At 37.2% G+C, this 22,606-nt stretch overlaps 2 pseudogenes; both read left to right on the top strand.

Moving 5' to 3' along the window:
• The window catches only part of LOC138170247 (major vault protein pseudogene), a 96,169-nt pseudogene extending 85,692 nt beyond the window's left edge, over positions 1 to 10,477 (top strand).
• Positions 10,478 to 11,317, top strand: LOC138170246 (major vault protein pseudogene; annotated as a pseudogene).
• Positions 11,318 to 22,606: the final 11,289 nt, after the last annotated feature.

Raw genomic sequence — 22,606 nt, 5'->3', positions numbered from 1 at the left:
AACCCATTTTGAGTTGCTTTCCTTTAACAAAGCATGTCCAAGAACCTGTATGGGCAGCCACCCTGAGGACACTTGGGGTGCTTGCCGCTACACCTGGGTGAGAGAAGAGTGGGGTACAACTCCTGCCCCAGAGCAGCAGAGGTGGTGGCAACTGCAGCTGCTGCTCTGTAGCTGCCTCCTGAGCTGCAGGCCCACAGATCATGGGGGGACCAAGTGGTAGAACAGAGAGCAATTGCTGGAATCTCTTTGCTGGTGCTAAGGCAGGATTCTCTTGCTCTGCCCTGCTTGGATCTGGGTCGCAGACTTGGGTGGTGATCCTGGGGTGAGGAGGACTAGCATGGCAGAGATTGTTGAGGCTGTGGAAAATCAGTCTTCCTCAGAGTTCTAAGGCAGGTGCCTAGAAGAAGCTCAGACAACAGCTGCACAAAACCCCAGAAATCTGGGACACGGCACTTTCCACTCTGGAAGCAGAGTTCTATAGTGTCAAAGAGCTCAAAAGTCAAATAAGTGACTGGCAAGATGAGCGAAATCAAATTACAGAATCATTTTCTGGTGACATAGAAAATCAAAACATAGAACCAGAAGAAGACAACAATGTCAAAACTCCTGCATCACAAGCCTCCAAGAAAAATATGAACTGGTTGCAGGCCATGGAATAGATCAAGAAGGTTTTTGAAAATCAAGGAAGAGAAGTAGAGGAAAAATTGGGAAGAGAAATGAGAATGAAGCAAAAAAAAATCATGAAAAGCTAGTCAACAGCCTGCTAAAGGAGACTGCCCAAAAATATATTGAAGAAAATAACACCTTAAAAAGTAGTCTAACTCAAATGGCAAAAGAGGTCCAAAAAGTCAATAAGGAGAAGAATGACTCAAAAAGCAGAATTGGTCAGATGGAAGAGGAACTTCAAAAGCTCACTGAAGAAAATAATTCCTTCAAAATTAGATTGGAGCAAATGAAAGCTAACGGTGAAATCAAGATAGTATAAAACAGATCCAAATGAATGAAAAAACAGAAGGCAATGCAAACTATCTCATTGGAAAGACCACTGATCTAGAAAATAATTTAAAAATTATTGGACTACCTGAAAGCCATGGTCAAAAAAAGAGCCTAGACATCATCTTTCAAGATATCAAGGAAAACTGCCCTGACATTCTAGAACCAGAGGGCAAAATAGAAACTGCAAGAATTCCCTGATATCCTCTTGAAAAAGATTCCAAAAAGAAAACTCCTAGTGATATTATACCAAAATTGCGGAGTTCCCAAAATATTGCAGTCAGGAAGAAACAATTTGAGTATTGAGGAAATACAATGAAGATAACGCAAGATCTAGCAACTTCTATATTAAAGGATCAAAGATCTTGGGATATTATTTTCCTGAGGTCAAAAGAGCTAGGGTTAAAGCCAAGAATCACCCATCCAGAAAACTGAGTATAATACTTCAGGGGAAAATATGTATATTTAATGAAATAGAGGAATTTCAATTATTCTTGATGAAAAGACCAGAGCTTAACAGAACATTTGACTTTCAAACACCAAAAGCAAGAGAAACATGAAAAGGTAAACAGGATAGAGAAATCATAAGGAATTTATTAAAGTTGAACTATTTACATTCCTACGTGGAAAGATGATATTTGTAACTCATGAGACTTTTCTCAGTATGAAGGTAGTTGAAGTGAAAATATATATGTATAGGTGGTTGTATGTGTCTATATGTCTATATGTGTGTGTACATGTGTACACATAGAGGGCAAAGGGTGAGTTGAATGTGAAGGGATATCTAAAAAATAAAATTAAGAGGTGAGAGAGGAAAATATGGGGAGGAGAGGGGCAGAGATGGAATGAGGTGAATTATCTCACACAAAGGAGGCAGGAGAAGGCTGTTAGAATGGAGGGGAAGAGCAGGAAGGTGAAAGGGAATGAGTCCACCTTACTCTCATTGGATTTTGTTTAAGGAAGGAATAACATACATACTCAATTGGGTATCTTATCCTACAAGAAAGTAGGAGGAAGGGGAAAAGAGGGAGAATGATAGAAGGGAGGGCAAATTGGGAGAGAGGGTAGTTAGAAGCAAACACTTTTGAAAAAGGACAAGGTCAAAGGAGAAAATAGAATAAATGGGGCATGGGATAGGACAGAGGGAAATATAGTCATTTACACTATAACTACTGTGGAAATGTTTTGCATAACTACACATGTATGACATATATTGAACTGCTTGTCTTCCCAGTGGAGGTGGGTGAGGAGGGGAGAAGGAAGAGAATCTGGAACTCAAAGTTTTAAAAACAAATGTTAAATTGCTTTTATATGCAACTGGGAAATAAGATATACAGGCAATGGGATATAGAAATCCAACTTGCCCTACAAGAAAGTAAGAATTGAATGGGGGAGATATAAGAAGGGGCAGATTGGGTGAATGGGTATTCAGTATACTTGCCATCTTGGGGTGGGAAGTAGGCAAGCGATGGGGAGAAAATTTGTAACTCAAAATCTTGTGGAAATGAATGCTCAAAACTAAAAATTAAAAAAAAAAATTGGGGGTGGCTATGTGGTACAGTGAATAGAGTACCAACCCTGGGGTCAGGAGGACCTGCATTCAAATAAGGCCTCAGACACTTTACACAAAAATCTACATGTGTGACCTTGGGCAAGTCATTTAACCCCAATTGCCCTCCAAAAAGCAAAAACAAAAACCTAAAAATAAATAAATTTAAAATATATATATTTACTTAAAATGGGGAAACCAGATGAGATAATCTCTTTGATTTATCATCTCTATTAGATTATAATCTCTTTAAGGAAAATGGATGTTTTATTTCTTCTTTGAGTCCCCAGTACCAAGCACAGTATCTTTTCTATGATACGTAATTAATAATCATTTGATGAATTAAATACTTGGACTTAATGTACAAAGATATAATATTACAATGAATAATATGCTTGTTAGAAGGTAAATAATGTACTATTCATTATGGTCTTTTCTGAATCATACCAACAATGAAATGTTGTTGTTAAATAACATATCACTTAAACTTTCTCAATTAATATTTCTCAAATATTCATGATTCAATGAAATAAAAATGAAGTGTAATGTTAATTTGACTTGATTAATGATGACATTCATAATTCATTTTGGATAGATATCCATAATTAATACAGTTAATTAAATAAAGAATTATTATCCAAGTTTCAATGTTGTATTGGATAGTGTTTATTTGCCAAGTGTATAATCAGAGTATTATCATTGGATTGCTTCCAGGGCTTAGTGCAGTTTTCCCTGAACACTTTTACTCATGGATAGTTAATCTTCAGAAGCTTTAACAATTTAATTAACAACACTGAAATGGCTATTTTAGTAGAAGATTTGTATTTAAAGTTGATTCACATGGGAAATTTTCTCCTTGGAATAATGAGAAATCTACTGTAAAGTTTCAGTTTGGGCCATTTTTAAAAAAAGATCCATTTAAATAAAACATAATTATAAGTAGGCCTAGTATAAATAGACACAATGTGTTGAAATTGGTTAAAAACAAATCTACCTGTAGCAATGAATGCCTGGGATTCTTATGTAAATTTACTACTATGCATTCAGAAATATCATGAGTTATAAGACTAATAGACTCATTTTAAAGTGCACATGGATGTTAGGATTTAATGTTATCAACAGGAAGGAAGATTTATTAAGGTCATTCACTGTGGGTAACTGTTTATACTTTAATTCTGAAGTATCATCATTTGTTTAGGACCACAGGCATTAGAATAGCTACTAACCATATCTAACCTTTTTTACATAGGGTTTTAAAGTGCTTTACATATGTTATCTCATCTGATTTTCACAACGACCTTTGAGGTAGATGTTATCGAAGATCTCCATCCAGGTCATGGGGTAAGTCTGGATATTCCCCAAATCTCTGCCCTGGGGTTTCTTCTATTTTCTCTCTATACTGTTTCACTTAGCGATCTCATTAGCTCCCAGGGTTTAAATTATCATATCTATGCAAATGACTATTATATCTCCTTGCTCAGCCCCAGCCTCTCTCCCAAACTCCAGTTTCACATCCTTACCTATTGTGCACCTGAGACTGAATGTCCCATAAATATCCTCTTCCTAACTTTCTTTTTACTTCTGGGGGCACCACCATCCTCCCCATCACCAGTAGAATAATCTAGGTATCAGCCTGGACTCTACTCCCCCCACCCCATCCCCATCTCTGTCTCTCTATATATCTTTCTGTCTCTTTCTTTTTCTTCCCCCCACATATTCAACCAATTGCAAAGTTCTGTCGATTGTATCTTTGTAACAACTCTTCTATACCTTCACTTCTCTGCTATTGTCACCATCCTGGGGCAGGGGCTCATCACCTCATACAACTGCATTCACTTATTAATTGGTCTCTGCCTTAAGTCTTTTCCCACTCCGATCCTTTCTCCACTCAGCTGTCAAATTGAACTCACTAAAGGGCAATTCTAACCAAGTCACCCCTTATTCATTAAACTCCAGTGGCTCCGTATTACCTTTAGGATCAAATGTAATACTTTCTATATGTCTTTTAAAGTCCTTCATAACCTGGTCACTCCTTTTTTCCCCAGTTTTCTTATACCTTACTTTCTTCCATGTATTCTGCAATCCACTGACATTGGCCTCCTTCTTGTGCTCAAATAAAATAATCTGTCTATTGACACTGAATGCTTTTATTACCTGTCTCCACGGACTGAAACTCTCTCCCTCCTCCCCTCTGCCTTCTGCTTAACTTGCTTCAAGTCTCAGTTAAAGTCCTGCCTTTGAGAAGAAGTCTTTTCTGGTCTTCCATGAGCTAACCCCCCTCTATTTGTGTTATTCTTATTTGGACATAGCACTTTGCATGTTATCAGTTTCATTAGCTTGATACTCCTTTATAAAACTCCTTTAGAGTTAAGACTTTTGGGGATTTCTTTGTATGCACACAGCTTAGCAAGGTGCATGACACTTACTAGGTACTTATTAAGTGCTAGCAGACTTACTAATCAGCCCCATTTTATGTATGAGGAATCTGAGTCTGAAAGATGTTAAGTCACTTTCACAGGGTCACAGAGGTAGCAAACTACACAGGATGACAAAGGTAGCAAATGCTGGAGGCAAGATTCAAATTCAAGTCTTCCTGACTCCAAGTTGAACACTCTACCATCTACATACCATCTAGCTGCCTTCTAAGCAAATATTAGGACTGGAAGACATCTTAAAACAACTCCTATTCAATAATATCCCTTTACATTTATAGAATACTTTAAGATTTACAAAAGCCCTTTCCTTGCCACAATATCATGAGCAAATAGAGTAGAAGTATTATCCCTTTTTCACATATGGGGAAATTGGGGTACAGATAGATTAAGTGATTTTCCCAGAATGATATAGATCATGAGTAAGGAAGCCGAGGTTTGAAACTATATCTCCTCACTCCCAATACAATGCACTATGCTTTGTACAACATCAGTTTTCATTTATGGTTCATTTGTCTTGCCTCATTTTGTAGGTGAGAAAGCTGAAGTCTAGCAAGGCTGAATGAATGTTACCTTAGGTCACACAATTACCATGTTATCAGGACAAAAACCTGTTTTCCCTGTATTCTATAACATCATCATTCTTTTGATGACATATGATGAAAATATTCTGTGCTAATACATGTAAGTCTAGAAGATTTTTAAAAATACATATTTGAAAATGTGAATATGCATTTTTATTAATGACCACAATGAAATTGACAGCATTAAAAATATAAGTATTAAGAGAACCACATTCCAGAGTTTTCTTCTTGTTTTGAATATTAGCGAATGTTAATATTTTACCCATCATCACATGTACATACCACAATTTGCAAAACAAACATATTAATACATGATTATAACATTTTTGCATTATCAAAGGATTCATTTCAGAGTTATTTTGATGAATTCTGCTAATGTGTTTTTGTTTGAATTTACTTAAAATCAGCTTTCAAATATTTCAAGAGTTTATTTGCCAAATGTCAATCTTTATTATCATAATTTGGGGTCTATGAGATGATGTGGGAAAAAAATTATTAAAAGAAAACTTGGCTAGTGACCTAACTCAGCAAAGGTATCTTGCAGTCATTTAAGGACATGATGAGAAGAAGGGCTAGAGATGGATAAAAAAATGGAAATTATTTGTAAAAATTTTTGTAACAAATTATTTTTTTATTGATGATGGTGAAGCCATTATACTGAGACTCTAATGTCACAGACCCAAAGATGTCTTAACTGAGTAAATGAAAATGGGCACAGAAAAAACAGATGGCTATCTGCATTCCTAGCAACTCTTTCTTCATTTCTTTCTGCTGATTTCCCTTACTTTCTTAAAGCCTCAACTAAAATCCTCCCACAACTAGCTTTTCCCAGTCCCCCTTAATGCTAGTCTCTGCCCTCTTGATTACGTCCAGTTTATCCTGTTTGTTTTGTTTTCATATGTTCTTTCCATGTTTTCCCCTGTTAGAATATGAATTCTTTGAGCCAGTACAAGTCTTTTGCCTTTCATTGTATCTTATGACTTAACACAGTACCCAACATGTAGCAGGCGCTTAATAAATATTTGCTTTTTTTTTTTTTTTTTTTTTGTCTTTTTAGACGGTGTAAGGCAGGGCAATTGGGATTAAGTGACTTGCCCAACGTCGCATAGCTAGTAAGTGTTATGTGTCTGAGGCTGGATTTGCACTCAGGTCCTCTTGACTCCAGGACTATTCACTGCACCACCTAGTTGCCCCAATCCTTGTTGACTGTTGAAAGAGCAATTAGATAAGACAAAAAAAGCTATACAAAGAGTAAATCCATATGGAAAATGCCCAAGTTTTGACATTATCAGTATATTTGAGAGAGGAGTAAAATACAGAAGATATAAGGGGGGAAATTCCAGATCATATTATTACAAAAAAAAAGGTGATTAAGAGGATATCAATAACTGACAAACCATATGCCTTCTTTCCCGGCTATACAAAATTTTTATGAGAACAAACTAAACATGCATAGAGGAGAAAATGAGCAAGTATTTGCAAGATATTTTCCAACAGGTCCAATCACACAATTGGCTGAAAATGTAGATAATATTCCCACTATGCTTATGTTTTGTTAACTATTCAAATTATTCAATTATTCAAAAGCATTTGATCCACTGGAATACAATGCATCCCTAAAAATTGTCTTCTATAGAGAGGTTTCATGGACTTCAAACGTTCAAATCATACAACATTCCTTGAAAGACTCAACTTTGTTCAACAATCCTCTGATTATTAATATCAAGCAAGCAATAAAACAGGGAGATGTGTAATTCCCACTGTTGTTTGCCCCTGTAATAATAGCAGGGCAGAGTACAAATACAAGAGTGATTCCCTATAGATTGTGAAGTCTTCTAGATGCTTCTGAAATTTACATAAAAAACATGTTAATTTCACCAAGAACAAGAATATTGCAGAGCATCTTAGATGAGATTCATAGTTCCCCCCCCCAAAAAAAATATCCAAACAGAAAAAAAATCAGGTTGATAAAGAATACTTAATTCATATTCATGTAGATAAAACCATAGAATTTGAGTTAGAAGAGACTTCAGCAAGCATCTAGTTCAACCCATACATGATAATTATTTCCACTCCAGTCCAGTCCAACAAGCGACCAACTTCTGAATAAAGAAGATGGCACCCACTACCTCTTTAGATAGCCTATTTCATTTTTGTACAGTTCTTATTTTTAACAAGTATTCCCCCCGCCCCTAACATTAAGTCTTAATATAACTCCTTGCAACTTACTTCCTGCTCCTGGTTTTTCCACTTGACAAAGCAAAAGAAGCCTAATTCCTCCTGCACATGCCAGCCCTCTAGATATTTGAATATAGTTATCATGACCTACTTTCCAATCCTACCTCAAACCCGTCTTTGAGCTAAATATGCACAGTCTCTCCAACTGAACCTCATAAGACATGGACCCAAGGCCCAAACCATTCTAGTTGCCCCTCACTAATCAGTCTTCAGCATATCAATATTCTTCTTAAACTGAAGTACCCAGAACAGAACATATTACTCCAGATAATGCTCAACAAGAGTAGTTTAGACCAACTACCTCCTTTTTATTCCTGGAAGCTGTGCCTCTCTGAATCCAGCCCAAAATCATGATAGCTTTCCTAGATACCATATCCCATGTCGCACTACTGACTCATATTTTGCCTAAGGGCATGCCCTAAAGCTTCCAAGATGTTTATAACTCTGTCTCCCCAACTTATACTATGACTTATTTTTTGTATCCAATTGTAAGAATTTGTACATATCCTTTTTGTAACTGCATTTTATTAGATTTAGTCCAATGTTCCATACTATTAAGATCTATTATATAGACTATTATGTATAGTGGAATATTCAATCCATTGAACCCATATTCATCACTATAAGTATGTTGCACAGACATTAAATATATAAACAGATAACAATTGAACTGGATAGGAATGGAATGAATTGATTGTCTTTGGAAAATTGCATAGCATGTTTAATTACCCCAGGCTTTTCCTTGGAACAAAAGTCTATCTTTTTTTTTTAACACCTACATGCCTCTGCAAGAGAGAGACAGAGAGAGAGACAGAGACAGAGAGACAGAGACAGAGACAGAGAGAGAGAGAGACAGAGGAGAGAGAGAGAGAGAGAGAGAGAGAGTATGATTCATAGAATACCACATTCTCTGAAGAATTAAAAGGCAGAAAGTCCTGTGACTCTCAAGGGATGAAATGTTGGCAACACTGACAGCACCTTCCTCCCAGTGGCTCTGAGACCCCTCCAGATCCTGTATTAACCACTACTGATTCCTGCCATCTTAGATCTGCAGTCACCATGGCAAATAAGGGAGATTCCATCATCTGAGTCACCCATATCACTTCACTCATGTGCTTGACCAGATCAGCAATGTATCCATTGTGAAGGTTGGGCCCAAGACCTGTATCCGGAAGGACAACGAAAGGGTACTGTTTCCCCTAGCATATATTGTTACAGACTCACCACAACATTTCTGCCTTGTAACTAATCCTGTAGCATGAGATAAAGGGGAGTCTGTGCTATTTGATGGTGCTATAGGACAAGCATGACTTGGTGTGCAGACATGGAGATCCGGTTGGCCCAGGACCCCTTCCCACTCTACCCAGGGGAGGAACTAGAACAGGACATAAACACACTGCAGGTGGTCCTGCCCAATACACCACTGCACCTGAAAGCCTTGCTTGACTTTGAAGATGAACACAGGGACAGAATAATACCAGGAGATGAGTAGCTGTTTGAAGAACCTGGCACACACACCCCCCAGAAGGAGGCAGAAGTGGTGGAGATGATCCAGGCCACAGTGATCCAACACAACCACTCTTCCACTCCCAGCCTGGAAGGACCGGGATGGAAAATAGTGGGGAAAATGGTTGGTGTGCTCAGTGAGGGCTTACCTCCCAGGTGTGTTTGAGGAAGTTCTGGACATGGTCAACTCTGTGGTCCTCATGGACAAGATAGCACTGCAACTCTGGGTCATGCAGAACTTCTGGAATGTGAGAGGCCTGGTCTGCCACACAGGAGAAGAGTGGCTGGTCATCCAGGCAAATGCAGAAGCCCACATGCCTGATGTTTATGAGGAGGTGTTGGGAATTGGGAACATCACTACACTGGGTACATGGAAGCATTGTGTGATTCTGGAACCAGTGGGGTCTGCTGTCAAGAACAAGATGGGACACAAGTGAGTGGTGAGGGGGGAAATCCTTCTTCTTTCATCCTGGAGAGAGTTTAGAGGAAGGAATCCAGGAGGTATTTGTGCTGTCAGAAGAAGGGCTGCTCCTGAGGGCCCTATAGTCCTCGGAGGAAGGAGATGATGGGGAGAGTGGTGAGAAAAGGACCCTAGAATATGTCCCCCCCAGTCAAAGTAGAAGTCATAGAGCAGTGATAGGTCATCCCTCTAGATGAGAATGAGGGCATCTATGTGAGAGATGTCAAGAGTGGCAACATCTAGACAGTTGTTGGTAAAACCTATATGCTGACCCAAGATGAAGAGCTGTGGGAGAAGGAGCTGCCCACCTGTAGTGGAAGAACTGCTAAGCATGAGGCAGGACCCACTGACAGACAAAGGTGCAGTGGGGGAACCAAGAAAGAGTGGTCCCCTGCCCCCGCAAGGATAAGACTCAAGTTGTTAGCTACAAAGTTCCCCACAGTGCAGCTGTTCTGGTGTATGACTACAGAGAAAAGAAAGCAGGGTTTGGTTGGGCCAGAGCTGGTGTACCTGAGGAACAGTTCACAGTAATCCCTCTCAGCTGGGGGGCCCAGGCCCCCATGCCCACCAGACACTCTGCCTGCTGCTGGGGCCTGATTTCTTTACTGATATCATCATCATTGAAATTGCAGGCTGTGCCTGGCTACAACTACAACTGGCTTACAGCTGGCACTTTGAACTGGGAGATCACAATGACCCCCACAAGGCTGCTTGACTCCGGATCAAAGTCTTTCCCCAGAATGGGCTGTTGGTCAGTAGTGTGGATGTCCAATCTAAAGAACCCATGGACCAGGGGACCCTGGATGCTCTACAGCAAAGTATCCAGCTGGCCATTGAAATCATCACCACTTCCCAAGAAGCCTGGTCAGACATGAGGCTCAGAGACTGGAATAGGAAGCACAGGGGAGGCTGGAGCGACAGAAGATCTTGGATCAAGCAGAAGCTGAGAAGGTTTGAAAGGATCTGCTGCTAGTGGAAGCTGAAAGCACTGCCAGGGAGAAGACCATTGCCGGGGAGGGCACTGGCGGGGAGAGGACTGCCGGGGGAGGGCACTGCTGGGGAGGGCACTACCACGAAGGGCACTGCCGGGGAGAGGACTGCTGGGTAGAGCACCGGGGCTGCTAAGGCAGAGGCAGAATCCTGGGAGGAGACCACTCAGATTGAAGGAGAAGGTGCCCTGGGAAGAGGCCTCTCAGATTGAGGGAGCCTTGCTCCGGGCCAAACTGAAAGCAGAGGCCTTAGCCATAGAAACTGAGGCAGTTACTTATAGTGCAGAAAACAAGGAAACAGGAACTCACCTATGCCAAGGCCTGGCTGGAGCTAGAACTGAACAAGGCAGAGAAAGTGGCAGCAGCAGAAGATAAAAAGCTTGAGGATATGGCAGAGGCCCTGGGCTTCAGCACTATCCAGAACCTTGCCCTGGCTGGACTGCAGCCACAGGTGAAACTAGTCCCCATGTCTTGGACTGAAATTAACCCTCATTACAGATGGCTCCACTCCCATCAATTTCTTCAGCACAGCCACTGGGCTTCTGGAGCTTGGGACACCTGTGTAAGCTGCCGAACCAGAGAGGAAGAGACACAGGGAAATAGGGACTTATCCCTGAGCTCCAATGGAGAGTTAGACTAGTGTTCTTCTTGAGGTCCAAGGAAAGGGCTTTCTTTTTCTGCCTTAGTTTTTCACTGAAAAATAAACTTTTTTTTTCTTAAAATTTGTTTTAAAAAAGAATCAAAAAGTAAGGCTCACTCAAAGGACCAAGGAGGGAGGAATAATGGATATGAATAGACTGTCACATTACAAACAGGGAAAGGTTGTGTAAAAGACTTGGAGGTATTATCAGGGAAATGTTTAGTTGAAGGAAGAAAGAAAATAAAAGACGGGTTATTCACCTTGCAATAGTGAAGGATAATTGAATGTTCAGTTGGTGCAATGTCCAAAAAACCCCCAAAGTTGATGACTTTTAGTTGATTTGCAGGAAGAATTTGAATCAACATCATTGTTTTTCTCTAAGGATAAAGAGATGTCTGCTTGCAAAGCACTAAATGTGTTTTTTTCTTTTTCTTTCCTTGAATAACTTAGTTTAGAATTTTTACTGAGAAGGAAGATTAAACCTAGCTAAGTGTATTTTAAGTTAGGATTAGTTTTATTTGTGGAATTAAATACATATTCGAACTGTCTGTTATTGGTAGTATTAAAGGTTAGACTAGTGCTATTAGCTCTTACTCCAATAAGTGTTAAATTTCCTTCAGTTCTTAAGAAAAACAAAAAGCAATTATATGGATGGACAGAGCCAGTGCAATTACAAGAGGAGGGATCATATTTTTTTCTAGAAAAAGAATTCCACTTTCCTAAGAATTAACCTTATGAACTCCTGTGGTACATTTTCTGCTTAAATTTGATGTTTGGAGAATCAAGAGAAAAATTGTAACACTGATGACAGTTAAACAGACTGAGACTGATTTGGATAATGATCATTCAGGATCATAAATCTTGTAGATTATAGTTTACATAACCAGTAATTTCCAAGTGCCAGATGTATAGTACAATATTCAACAGTAATTCTTCTCTTCACAGATAAGCAGATCGTTCTTAGTATGTACCTAAAGGACATAAACTTCTGCCAGGGAAAAATCCAGAAAAAGAAAAAAATTAAGTTGTTATTGAAAATTGCTTGATTTTTAAAGGAAATCAAAGAAATCTGGGCAAACTGTGATCTATGATTGAACTCAGCCCATGGGCAGGTCTAACTTTATTGCCAACATTCTGCATGAGATATTATTACCAGCATAATTGCTTATTGGGCATAATGAATGATTGCCATGGTAACCTCATTCTCACATGGTAGATATAAAGTCATACAATGAAGATGTCAGTAGCAAGGATGCAGTCAGCTGTCCACAACTATTTAATTCTTTTGGCATTTCAATATAAAAATGACCAGAGTCGGGGGTCATGGTTATGTGTCTAAAATAATTTGGATTTTCCCGAATCATGCCTGTTTTTTTTCAGTTCCCTGCCAGTATCCCATTTTAGGGACATTTGCTACTTAGTTACTGAAAACAATCTTGATATCTGCCTTCTTTCTTGTCCTTCATGGAAATATGATGAAGCATACTATCCAGTATAGAGAGGTGATGGATAGTATATAACTATTTAGGGAATTTGTTTTTGTTGTTTTTATTACACTTTTTTTATAATGAGGAATTTGCTTTCTTGTTTTTTTGTGTGGGGAGGGAGAGGAAATAGACTGTTCATTTCTTAAAAAAAAACCAGAGAGGTGGGGATGCTACATATATGGAATGTTACATTCACTTTCAGATGAGGTCACCATATCACTAATTTTATTTAAATGCATTACTAGAGATCTCCCATGAAGTGGGAGGAATTTATAAATGTTTGTGATGCAAAAATAAAAGTTATCAATTATATTAAAATATAGAGAATTTGAATATATACATACATGTATAAACACATATATACATATACACATACATACATACACACATATGTATTTTTCAACCAACTTAGGATATTTACTGAGAAAAAGAAATTTATTTTTAAAGAATTGTTTACTTCAACTGTTCCTCTCTTGAAGTCATAATCTCTTTTATTAGGAACATCACAATTTTTACCACTGATTTTGATTTCACTGAAAAAGAATAGTAACTTAAGGTAAGAACTTAGCATCAGGAGTGAGTTCCTGAGCAAATGGTTCCTTTTTATGAAAATGTCCACAGCGCAAAAAACAGAGGAAAAACTGGTATATGCATAGAAGCAAAATGGCACAGCTATTCACTGTTCTAACCTCTTTTTGATGGTAGACTCAGCTCTAATCTCACTTTCAAAGACTTCCCTCTTCCCTTTCTCCAAATGCTAGTCCCTTCCCTCTGAGATTACTTTCCATTTGCATCATATTATATATATATATGTATATATACATACATTTATATATAACATATTATATGTAGTTATTTTCATTTTGTCTTCCCCATTAGAATGTGAACTATTTGACAGCAAAGATCATTTTTTTCACTTTGCCCATAGATTAGTACAGTGCCAGACTCATAATTAGTGCTTAATAAATGCTTGTTGACTGACTGAAATATATTTTAAGTTGAAATTACATACACACACACACTACAATGAATATTAATATCTCCACCTAGATATACTATGGGAATCTCAAAATTAAAGTTTTCAAAACAAACCCATCATCTTTCTTACTAAACACATCCCTCCTTTCTTAATTTCCCTATTTTTGTTGAAGGTAATGTCATTCTTCAAGGCACTCAATTTTACCAAATGAGTTCTCAACTTTTTATTTTCAATTATCTCACAATATATCTCACAAAATGTTACAATCAATTGCCAAATCTGGTTGATTTCACTTCCACAAACCTGCTCACATATGCCCCCTTCTCTCCATTCACATTTCAAACCCTACAATTTGGTTACCAATTATATCAAGCTAGATTGTTGCAGTACCCTCCTAATTGGTGCCATTGTATGCAACCTTTCCTCCTCTAATCTATCATCTCCACAGTTGCCAAAGAGAATTTCCTAATGCTCAAATCTGACCATGTCACTCCCCTGTTCATTAAGTTTTAGGGGCTTCCTATAATCTCTAAAATACAATGACCTCTGCTTAGCATTGAAAGTCCTACACAACTTGACTCCAGATCTGTAATTCATTATTTCCCTTTGTTTAGTCTTCATTCTAGCCAAACTGGCCTGCTTACTTTTCTTATTACCTAATTTTCCATTTTCCTTCTCTATTCCTTGTGTTTTAGGATGCATTTGATTAAGGATAGTACCGAGGTAGTTTATATTCAATACAGCAATGAAATGAGATACTCATTTCATGAGATAGGTTATTCAATAGTTAACAAAAAATATATACTTAACCATAACAGTAGAAGAACATTCAGCAAGGACATGCTTGGGGACATCCCAAGTTGTTTTACCTAAATAATGATCCCCTGTCTCTGAATTACCCCTTGTGGTCTCCCAGCCAAGCATCAGATAACACTTAGAGCTGTTCCTCTCTTTTTTGTACTTAAGCGACCAGGAAATGATGTGAATAATTTGAGTTTTTAGTGCCCTGAGCCAAGCAAGTTTTAAGGATGTTCCAAAGAACATTAATTATTCATGTACCCCAGCTATGTGACATAATTTCCACCACCTTTCCTATTCTCCCACCCCATTGTATTCTTCCTCCCTCTATTTCCAATCTTCTTTTAAGATTATTAAAATATAATAAAATCACTGGGAGGTCCTCTGCTTTATTAGACTCACTCAGTGCTTTCTGATGATGATGTATCACCTCTACATATTAGAATATAAACAATTTATCCTTGTTTAGTACTTTATGATTGCTTGTGCATATCTCCCTATTTATGCTTTCTTTCTACATAGCTCTGGTCTTTTCAGCAGAAAATCTCATAATTCCTTCATTTAATTAAAAGTCTATTTTCTCTCCTATAGAATTATACTCAATTTTCCTGCATAATTTACTTTTGTGTCATAAGCCGATTTCCTTTCCTTTCTTGAATATTACATTATAAGCTCTCTGCCCTTAGTAGTAGTAGTGACAGCTAAATATTGTGTGATCCTGACTGTACTTGAATTGTACATTTTATACCTACTTGTTCTATTTTTTCTTTGACTGGAAAGTTTTGGATTTGGGCTATAATTTTTCTGGAAATTATTCTTTGGAGATTTTTTTCAGAAGATGACCAATATAGTCTTTTGATTTCTACTTTTCCCTCCAGCTCTAAAAGATTCAGGCAGTTTTTCTTTATGATTTCTTGATATATTGTCTCTAAGATCTGTCATTGGTCAAAAATTTCAATCAACTTTCTGGGTCAATTGTTATTGCTATGAACTACTGTACATTTTATTCTGTTTTATTTTTTTTCAGAATTTTGACTTTGTCTTAGTATTTCTTGTCTCATTGAATCATTGACTTCTATTTGTTCCCTACTAATTTGAGGGAAGTCTGTTCATTGGGAAATGTTTTGTGCCTCATGTCAAATTTTTAATCTTCTTTCCAATTATTTCTTCCATGGTGTTTATTTCTTTTCCATTTCTCTCATACAATTGTTATTTCATTTTAAAACTATTTTTAGTTTTACTGATAGAGTACTAGCCCTGGAGTTAGGAAGACCTAAGTTCAAATCTGACCTCAGATACTAGTTGTGTGGCCTAGGTGATTCATTTACTTTCTATTTGCCTCAATTTCTTTCTGTAAAATGTGATTATAAATAACCTTCTTCCCAGGGTTGTTGTGTGGATTAAATGAGATAATTTTAAAGAAATTAGCACACTGCCTGGTGCATAGTAAGTACTATAAAAATGTTACTTAGCTAGTTATTACTTTTCTTATTATTTTAGAGATCTCTTAATTTCTTCCAGAAATTATAGTTGATCTTGTTCCCAAGATGCATTTGTCTTTGAGTCTTTGTACAGCTTGCGGAGTTATCACCTTCTTGTGGGCAGTGCCTTGTATGTTCCACCAATATAGCTCTTAATAATGGGAATTTAAAAAAAAAATCATTCTTCTAGCCTATTTCCTAACTTAAACCTATACGTTATGGCAGAGCTCTGTTCATATCTAGAGGGAATGTCTGGGCTTAACTTGTGTTCTCTTGAGTCCTATTGATGTGGATACAAAGGTGCCCTAAGGGTGAACATAATATTAAGGGCTGCTTTCTCAGTACCTTGGGAGGCCCTCTTGAGCCTGAGAGCATCCTAAAGTCTCTTCCCTTATCTTGAAATGCCATAAAACTTCCCCCTTGTCTGAGACCATGGAATTCCTTGTCACCAACCCCCCCCCCCATCCTGGGTCATAAAATTTCCCCTGTCTCCCTTATCCTGTGTTATTCATCTTCCACATCCTGTTCCTAAATCTCCAACCCACATTAGAAACCCTAAAATTACATCATCTTACAGGCTGGGTAACTTTCTGTGTATATAAGTCTGGTCCTTGTCCTATATCATTACCTTTGTTTCGCTCCTTGCTAATTCTCAGGCCCACATGCTTTGCATTAATAAAGCTCCCTTTGGCTAAAGAGAAGGTCTGATTGAATTCTTTCAAAACTGAACCAGCTCACAAAACTCTGACCCTGACACTATCACTGATTTCCTAGGATATTGACTGTTGTATTAGTCTAGGATCTCAGGAACAGCTAAGGCTGGGGACCTACAATCGCTCAGTGTTGCCAAAATGGTTTGATCCAGGGTAAAATATGACCAATGTCCTGCTCTGAGATTTCCAATTTTTTTTTTATTTTTTATTTTTTTGCTTTTTTATTTTTGGGGGGGTAGGGCAATTGGGGTTAAGTGACTTACCCAAGGTCACATGGCTAGTTTTGTGTGTGTGTGTGTGTGTGTGTGTGTGTGTGTGTGTGTGTTGTGTCTGAAGCCGAATTTGAACTCAGGTCCTCCTGACTCCAGGACCCGTGCTCTATTTGCTGTACCACCTAGCCGCCCCAATTTCCAAATTCTTGATGAGGTTCTGGGTCAGAGCAATATATGGATAGGCATGTCCCTTACTGGATTTCTAGCAGATTATTGCTGAACAGAGCCATCATCAGCAAGCTGGAAATCTCTACTTCAGAGTGACACAACTGCAGGTTCCCATTTGGTCTGGAATTCCTGACATGGTTGTTTTGCTATAGGCTTTAGACAGGGCTGGAATCTGGGACTAAAACCTGACTATGCTCCTGGGGTTAGAACAATCACACCAGCCTGAATTGCCACATCTAGACACTGATGCCCTCTAGTTCTGTGACTAGGATTTGGGAGGCAATAAATGGAACTGCCAATTGACACCATTGACACCTATTCTTGAAACCTTCACATGGTCAGGCCTCTGTGTGAATCTGGCACCTCATGCCCTCATATATAGCCTTGGATCTCAGTCTTCATGCTAGAATGGGACATTCTTGACCAGAGTCTATCTGCAATATCTATACTCTTCTCTATCTACCTATGATTACCTGGGCTAAAAAAAAAGGCTCACTTTTTTTAAAACTTGAATTTATTGATCAGGACTCAATCTATTTTATTTCTAAATTTTTGTAGAGGAATTTTGGGGAGAACTTGACTGTATTTCTTCTTTCTGTATTTCTACCTTGATTGGTTTCTCTTATTCTCTGTAATGAAAACTAAAAAGAAAAAAAAACAATTTAATAAAACTAATCAATATATTGAATAAGTCTGACAGTATATGCAATTCTATATACGTAGTCCCCTACATCTGTAATGAAGAGAGAATGCTACATTTTCTCAAATCTTATCCATTGTAATACCATATGCAGTACTAAGTTTTATTTTATAATTAATGTATGCAAACACAAAATTTATTTTCTTTTGTTGTCATTTCTATTAATATATATATATATATATATATATATATATATATATATATATATATAATGTATACACAAATGCGTGAGAGAGAAAGACTTGGAGTCAGAAGAACTGAGTTCAACCACTTATCTGTGTGACCATGAGCAAACAATACATCCTCCTTAGACCTCCATTTGTTTTTCTCTAAAATTATGAGGTTGGCCTCATTGTGGACTAGGTCTATTCCAGCTCTAGAGTATGACTATGGATATATCTAGGATTTAGCTAGGATAATTCTTGGATAAGAAAGACACAAAATTAATTCTCAGCATCCCAAAGAAGGCCTCTCCAGTATGGTACCGTGTTTCCCCGATAATAAGACACTGTCTTATTATTTTTTTTGGACAGAAAAACACCAGAGGGCTTATTTTCAGGGGAGGGCTTATTTTAATGAACATTGACAGCAATTTTAATAAACAGGTAAATGTGAACAAAAAAATATACCTTTATTCAATAAGCAAATCACTGGGGAAGAGCAGGATGATGCGCTCACTGCTGCAGCTCTGATTGGATGCAGCTCGGAGCACGGTGTAATGTAGCGTGTAGCGCAGGGGATCACCTTCGCTACAGTAGCAATCTCAATAGGGCTTATTTTCAGGGGAGGGCTTATTTTAGAGGAATCTTACACAATAAGGGGAGGGCTTATTTTCAGGATAGGTCTTATTATCGGGGAAACACGGTAGCACCTCCCCAAACCTGCACTATTCTGATACACTTTAATAACTTAGGTCACTTCCACAGGGCACATACATGGTACTGTGAATAGAGCAGGAAAGATCTAAGTTTGAGTCTGCATTCAGAGGCTTACTATTTGACCTTGACCATCTTAATCTCCTAAATCAACCTAAATTACCTCATCTGAAAAATGGGGATGATAACACCAACTCCCAGGGTTGTTGTGAGGATCAAAAGAAATATTTTTTAAGTGTTTTACAGCCCACAAAGTGCTATACAGATGATAGCTTATTATTGTTCTTTAACAAAATAAAGTATAGCAATAGGATTTTATTGTTTTGCTTTGTATTTTCAAAAAAAAAGCTTTAGGCATATTATTTCATTTGATCCTGACAACAAACTTATGTATTCACAATCACACGATTTTACCCAGAATGAGTATTTTATACTAAATACCTCTTTTAACTGAAAGAAAAAAGTAGAATAGATATTGACTTGAAGAAGATAAATAAGAATGTAAAATATTCTGTTTGTTTCATTTAAGGATAAGCTTTCACATTCATATCACATTAATGTTTTCCAATTCATTTCTTCTTTTTCTTCTTGGAAACACCTGCACAGCAAATTAACAAAATGATCATTGGAAAATGCTGTGATAATTAAGATAGTAGATAATCCATTTCAATTATTAGATTTTGTTTTAAAAACTCAAATTAGTAACTATTTTTATACATAACAACAAAATTTTCATCCTTAAGAAATCATTTAGAAGTTGCCTTTGCAGATGTCGAGCCCCAGGCTACAAATTATTGGATAAATAATGAAAATGTTGTCTATAGTAAAACATTGAAATTTTATTTGTATGAAGTATAATGACACAGCCTCATAGTTTGCAAAATGCTTTCATAATCATGATTTTATTTGAACCTCATAGTAATCCTAGCTCACTTAGACTTAGTTGTAGCACTAAGCAACATTAAAGCTTATAATTTAAGTCAATTTGCAAAAGTCATATTCATAGTCATAAGATCATGAATTTCTGACTGAAAGGATTTGTTTAGACCAGCTACTCCAACCTCATCATTTTACAGATGAGAAAACTGAGGGCAAGAGGACCTGAGTCACTTGACTAAGATCACATAGGTAGCAAGTAACAGAGACAGGCTTTGAACCCAGATTCTCTGACTACAAATCTAACAATGTTTGCAGTGTCAGGAAAAAACTCTGAAATCCTGACATCTGGGCCTGTTCCAACTGGTCAAAAACCTAACAATTTTTTTAAGAACTGATTTTTAGGAAAGTAATAAGCTCTTTATCATCTAGCTATTAAAAGACTAACCTTGTCTGAAAGATAAATCTTAAAATGTTTTTTGAAGAAATGAATTGTGAAGATGACAATGTTTAGAAATTTCTCATGTATTTATCCTAGTCAAGGTCTTTGAAGACTAAATGGTAGTGTTCCATATGAATATATCCACTGTGGCTTGTTCCACCCTATGTAATCAAGCCTAATGGCCATGTCAGTATATTCATAAATATGAAACAATCTGTCAATCTGGAGCTGCAGTTGTGTGTGTGTGGCCTTCAATATTGTGAGAAGTATCCTTAAAAATATCCCCCTACTTCACTTTGCAAACCTACAAAACCTGCAAAGCCCTGTTTTCATCCCTTTACTCTCTTCCATTTTCAGGGTCTATAGATTCCTTTAGTCCTAACTACAAATATGCCAAGGTATACTTTACTAAAAATACTCTTCCCTTGACCCTGCTACCCTCACAAAGGGGAAGGGAATAAACATTTAAATAGCATTTCCAAAGTTCCAGACACTGCTTGTATCCCCCCTTTTTAAATCTAGAAAGTGCTGTCTATCTTAATTATTTCTGATTCCTTACTAATAATTGCCTACTATAAATTTCAAATTGATTTACCTGAGATGATCATCCTCATCATCTTTTTCCTCTTCTTTCTCCTTCTTCTCCTTCTCCTTCTTTGTCTTCATCTTCTTTTCTCTTGCCCTCTCCCCCGCCCTTCCCTTCCCAGCCCTCTTATTCTTCCTCTCCCTTTCCCCTTCTCCACCCCCCCCCCACCCCCCAGACAGCTAAGTAGTGGAGGTGGGGGTGTTAAAGTGCCAGGCCTGGAATCAGGAAGATCTGAGTTTAAAATCTGACCTTAGACATTTATTAGCCATGTAACCATAGGCAAGTAACCCTATTTGCCACAGTTTCCTCATCTGTAAAATGAGCTGGAGGAGAAAATGGCAAACCATGCCAATGTCTGCTAAGAAAACTTCTAATTTTGTCACAAATTTAAGGTCACTAATGAAATTACTGAACATATATATGTTTTATACACACACATTTATAATTTTTGTCTACATATTCCATCCCCTTACTAGTTTACAAGTTACTTGAAGACAGGGATGATGTAATTTTAAAAAATAGTATTTTCTTTTCCCCCCAATTATATGACAAGACAATTTTTAGCCTCCATTTTTACAAAATTTTGAGTTACAAATCCCCCCCTTTCCCTCCTGCCCTTCCCTCTTCCTAAAATGGTATGTAATTTGATATAGATTGTAAATGTTCAATTATGTAAAACACATTTCCATATTAGTCACAGTTGTGAAAGAAGAAATGGAAGAAAAGGAAAAAAAAAACAGGAAAAAATAAAGTGAGAAAATGCTACAATCAGCATTCACAGTCCATTAGTTCTTTATTTTAATGTTGATAGCACTTTCCATCCTAAGTCCTTTGTACTTGTGTTGGATCATTGTGTTTCTGAGAAGAGCTAAGTCATTCATAGTTGATCAGATGATATAATTAAAAAAAACATTCTATTCCCATTACCTAGTGTACTTTCTATTATGTGTTCTAGTCATTTTAGTTGTATTTCATTCTTTGTGACCTCATTTGGGATTTTCTTGACAAAGATATTAGACTGGTTTGCCATTTCCTTCTCCAGTTCATTTTACAAATGAGAAATTGAGGCAAACAAGGTTAAGTATCTTGTCCAGAGTCACACAGATACTAAGTGTTTAATTCCAGATTTGAACTCAGGCCTTCCTGACACCAGACCCAGTGCTCTGTCCCCTGCACCATGTGTCTGCCTCATATATCATGCTCTAATATGTAGGAGGCATGTAATAAACCTACTTTGAATTGAATTGTTTTCACAAAGTATAGAGGCATTGTTGCATAGTGTTTAAAGAATGAGAGTAAATAGGTCCATGATAACTACAATTAAATCAGTCATATAAAAGAAAAAAATGCCAACCCAATAAATACCATTTCTATGAACCCAAAAGCAAGTGAAAGAACATAATATGGATTTTTAAAAATTAAAAAAAAATCCTAGTAAGGAGGAAAGAGAAATAAATTATGATGGAAGGTAAATCGTTTTTATGAACGCTTTTTTTAATGTTTTAAAACATTTTTTTAATTAAATTAATTAAAAAAAAATTAATGTTTTAAAACAAACCCTTCCTTTTGATCACATATATTTATCAGTTTCTTTGGTGCTGTAGCCCAATAGCATAATTATTTGTGACACTTTTGAAAAATAAATTGGTATTGTTGCTTGATGTTTGAATCAATATATTCCAGAGAAATTATTTCCAGAATAAACTTTAGCATAACATTTCCATAAAGGAGGACGAAAAATACTGATTCCACCCAAACACACGTGTACATGGGCAGCATCATGTGAATGAAATACTACTGAATTTAGAGTAATAAGAATTGAATTCAAATCACACCTC

Source organism: Petaurus breviceps, unplaced genomic scaffold, assembly GCF_028583685.1.
Source record: "Petaurus breviceps papuanus isolate PSGF00001 unplaced genomic scaffold, PetGlider_PUasm1.0 38, whole genome shotgun sequence".
NCBI classification, from domain to species: Eukaryota; Metazoa; Chordata; class Mammalia; order Diprotodontia; family Petauridae; genus Petaurus; species Petaurus breviceps.
This window is presented reverse-complemented; position numbering and strand designations above follow the sequence as displayed.